The 4,923-nt window shown below is 33.3% G+C and overlaps 1 pseudogene; it reads left to right on the forward strand.

Annotated features, from left to right (window-relative positions):
- Positions 1–2,472: 2,472 nt before the first annotated feature.
- Positions 2,473–4,249, forward strand: LOC149186550 (putative methyltransferase PMT6 pseudogene; annotated as a pseudogene).
- Positions 4,250–4,923: the final 674 nt, after the last annotated feature.

Below are 4,923 nucleotides of genomic sequence, written 5' to 3' on the forward strand. Positions count from 1 at the left end.
CCTGTAGATCTTCTTTCCAAAGATTCTATATAGTCATAAGTTTTGTGTTGCACAAGATCAATCTCTGAATTTATTCTAACTGGACTCTCAACTGATGATGGAATAGATGATGATGGAATTATTGGTGATGGAATTGGTGATGATGAAACTCTAGTGTCCATTTCTTCATTCTCTAAATCAAAAAAGTCTGGGGACTGTCGAGGCTATTCATGCGTTTCTTATATTGATCCTTAAATGTCTCCTTATGGTAGACGATGGTTTAGATGGTGATTTAGTACTAAGAGACTTCTTTTTAACTTTTCCCTGCTCTGTTTTCTCTTACTTTGTTCTCTTTTTAGATCAACTTTCTTCCTTAGTGCTAGCTTTCTTTATTTTAAGATTTTTATTTTTAAGATTCACTAACATATCTCTAAGAGGAGACTTATCCTCTGAACGTGGCTCTTTTTGTGGATGTCAGTTATTTTCCATTAGCATCTTCCTTCTACTGTTGTTTGTCTTACCACTAGGCTCTTCTATTTATGCTTCCTTGAAATGAATTATAACTAATAAATCTTCCCCATTGTTTCCTATGTTCCTCAGATTTCCTACAATCAAGATTTTCACTATGTCATGATGGTTTAAAGTGTTATCTATAGATTTTATTTTTCTTTGAACATTGCCAACCATCTTTCTTAAACTTTGAATTAAGAAATATGATAGGTGAATTTCATTTCCATCTAGAAAATTAATCATTAAACATGATTGATAAAATAACATGGTACTGAATCTTCCTTCACAAGTTATAAACTTTTGAATTATTAGCAGAAAATGCCTCCATTTATTCTTCAAAGTGGTGGATAGTATTCCCTTTTCGAACACAAAAATGTCCATACCAAGATTCTTGAGAAAAACTCCATTTTTTTCTTCAATTCTTCTATTCTTGAACCATCTCTCTCCAATTCTTGGAAATCTTGTGGCTCCCACTACGAAAGACTCTATTAACACTAGCTTCATGTCTCCAATTTCTTCTTTAATGTTGTCATATGCCCTAGCAAAATATTTTGTTACCTCATCATGCCCATCGAGTTTCTCCACAAATTCTGGCCACCTTCCGTGGTGCAACAATTGCTTTACCTATGGATATCCCTCAATAAACTTAATACCATTCGCCTCTGACCTTACAATGACTCCCATGGTAGAGAAGTATAGTCCACAATTTCTCTTTTGACACGGTTAAGGAGTGAGAGAAATTTGAGTATGGAATGAATTAGAAAACAGAGTTTAGGTGAGGGCGGTCTCGACAATAACAAAGGGATTAGTGAAATGGAAATGTTTCGGCATGAAGAGGATTGATGAATGGAGAGGAGAGGGAGATTTTTGAATTATATCACGGTTAAACCCTGACTTGGTTGACAATACACTGATATTTTTGTTAAAACCCAAGTCGTGTGAGAATAATTAAGGGTAATCATTATTTATTATGGCATTAGCAATGGCTACTCATCATTTATTTCATAATTCAGATGTTATACCTTTATTATATAACTTAATATTGACATACCTTTGATCCTTTGTCTTAATGATTTTGATTTTTCCTTTATAGGTTGTCAAGTTGCTTCAACTGCAATCTTCATTAGAGTTGTTTCTTCCATAATTTTTATTTGTCGTGGTCACAATCTACCAATTCAACTGCAGAATTATTTTAGAGCTGTAGATTGTTGAAAATTCCGTAGCTGTATTTTTTTCAAGACAGAAAAGAACAATAAAGAGAAAGTGGGATTAGAATAAGGACAATAAAATCTAGGCCACCGAGAACTCTTGGTTTTCAACCTGGATTTTTTTTATAAACATGGCAACAATGTTGGTTTTCATGTTGATATATATATATATATATATATATATATATATATATATATTTCTTAATATATATTATTTTTATTTTGAGAAAGAAAGTAGAAGACTAAGTTGGAGAGGAAGAAGAATCTTCCTTGACCAACTTCAAATCAAAATTATCTTGCAATTTTCTAATAAATTCCTCCATTGTTAATGGTTTATGATCAAAAAAAATTTGTCTGTATATCCAAGTGGGGAAAATAGAGAATATAGAAACTAAAGATCTTGATGCTAAGGGGAAAATCTCAAGTCACATCAATAGCCTCACTTTCATAAGTGAAACTTTTCAGGATCCAGGCATCCTTATTGTACTCAGAAATTTGGCATTCAAGCCAAGAGGAATATAATCACAATATAACAATTTCTGTCCAAAAAAAAAAAAAAATGGTTTATGATATATTCATAATCTATAACCATTTATTTTCAACTTTGCATGTTTGAAGGTCATTTGACTCGTTTTGAAGGGATTTCACTAATTTTGTTGCCTTCAACTAAATTTGTCTTATATATTTGTGTGTGATAAGGTGAAAAACAATGCAAAAGATGGGTGTATACATGGCTAGGTGACCTATTCAATCCTGTTAATGTTTGCATCTAAATATGGGCTTTTCACTTTCCTCCATGTTCAATGTACAATTAAGGAAGACAGTCATGCTATATTTCACATTGATGATAGTTGTTTTTTTGGAACATTATTTGACACAAAGCACATGATCTATATGCAAGCACCATTGGTATCAACTGGGAAGCAGTGGTTAAGTAATAAGGTGGTACTCAATTTTAAAGCTAATGCGATAAAGATTCTTATAGAAGGAATGAATGTTTGGTCATTGAATTATACTGAGTATGTTCCTTGTCATGATTTAAAGTATATCCCCACTCTGAAAATTTTGAATTATTCTCAAAAAGTGAATTTGTAAAGAAATTTGTCCTCTCCACTTGGGGAACAACCTTTCTGTTTAATACCTCCTCCCAAAGAACACAAGATCCCAATAAAATCTCCAATCATTAAATATTATGTGTGGCGAAGCAATATCAACCACTCGCCTCTAGCAAAAAGCGAAAGGTGGGCAAAATTGGGTGCATAAGAAAGGTAAACTATGGTGGTTCCCAGGTGGTGGTACTCATTTCAAGCATGGAGCTTCAGAGTAACTCCAAACGTTGAGAAACATGATACCTAATGGAATAGGGGATTTACGATCCGCATGAGTGGTGCAGTTTCTTGATGTTGGTGGTGGTTTTGCAAGTTTTCCAACTTATCTACTTCCACAATGTATATAGACAATGTCATTTCCTCCAAAGCATGGGCATGAAAATCATATTCAATTTTCTCTTGAACAAGGAAATTGTGCCATGATTACAGTTCTTGTTACAACACAACTAGCTTATCAAAGAAATTGATTTTGAAATGGTCCATTATTCACATTGTCATCTCAATTGGCATGAAAATAATGGTGTTTTATTGAAAGAAGTGGATCACCTTTTGAAAGCTAGCGGTTTCTTTGTTTATTCTGCACCTCCTACTTACGGGAAGGATACAAATTATTCCCATCAATAGGAGAAGTTGATGTCTGATAACTTGAATGTGTGGGAATATTATCTCTCATCAAGTTCAGCAATTTGGTTCAAGCCAGGAGATAAGGCATGCCAACTAGAGAAAGAAAAATACAAAACCCTAGTTTTATGTGTTCAGACACCTGATCCAAAACAATCATGGAAGAAACCATTAAGGAATTGTCTAACTTTAAGTTGAGAAGCAGTGTACCTTCAACAACTTCCTCCATTGTCAGAGTGTTTATCAATCTTCCCTAAGTGACATGAGAAAATAGGGATCACTGCTGAAAATTTTAGTGTAGACAAAACATTTTGATAGAGGGAAGTCAATGAATATTAGACACTTATGAATGTTAGTAAATATGATATTCAAAATGTAATGGATATGATCTATTTCTATGGCGGATTTTCTACTAGTTTAATAAAAAAACTAGTTTGGGTGTTGAATATAATTCCTCCAAGCTCATGGAATACTTTACCTGTTATCGATATTAGAGGCTTGATTGGATCTTTTCATGATTGGCGTAATCAATTTTCTACCTATCGACGTACATATGATTTGTTCCATGCATTCCAATTGTTTTCATACTACAAAGGTGATAGTATAGGTTTCCAAATAGGAGACATTATAATGGAGGTGGATCACATTCTTCGGCCACTAGGATTTTTCATGATCCGAAATGACTCAACCATAATCTCAAAATTGGCAAATATTGCACCCAAGTTTCTCTGAGATGAAAAAGTATATAATTTGGAAGGTGTTGGAAAATGAGGAGGGGAACTACTAATTTTCCAAAAAGTGTTGGAATCTATCCTTCAGTAGGGTATTAATGCCAACCCTGATAGAACTTGTCAACGTGATATTAATTCCAACACATATATTAATGAAGTTTTCAAATAAATATGGACAGTCGAAAAATACATTTTCTAAATTTAAAAGCACATCATGAATGAAGGTTACATAAAAAAAATTAAATTCCAACCTGCATAACATTAATTACAAATTCCAATAATGGAATGCTTCAAAACAAATCAAAGTTTTCGATGTCGAAAGAGAAAGTTTTCAATTAGAAAAAGTTTTCTTAGTCTTCAAACTTTCTACCTTCTGTGTAACTGTATGCTAGGAAATTCTCTCGAAATCTTCTTCAAATCTGCCAACAAAACTGGATCACTGATTCTGCTCCTATAAAATTGCAACTTGTCTTTAAAAAAGGTACCTTTTTACTTTGAATTTGGAACTTATGTACTCCAGAATTGACACGTGTTAAAGTTGTCTGCTAGACATTTGCGATTGATCGTTCCTAACTATTGATATCTCTCCTGAAAGGCTAGGTGTGATCTTCTTGGATTTAGGATGATCCTCATAGCTGTCATCTACCATTTGTTCTTGGGGTGCCCAAAATATGTTCAAAACAAAATTTTGTACTTGAAAATGTTGATTCAATCCCCCTTTTATTGAGACTATGCCATTCATTAATTTATATGGTGTCGATTAAT

The sequence above is a fragment of the Pinus tabuliformis genome, chromosome 3_1 (genome assembly GCF_031772625.1).
Source record: "Pinus tabuliformis cultivar Carrire ecotype Pingquan chromosome 3_1, CPIR1, whole genome shotgun sequence".
NCBI lineage: Eukaryota > Viridiplantae > Streptophyta > Pinopsida > Pinales > Pinaceae > Pinus > Pinus tabuliformis.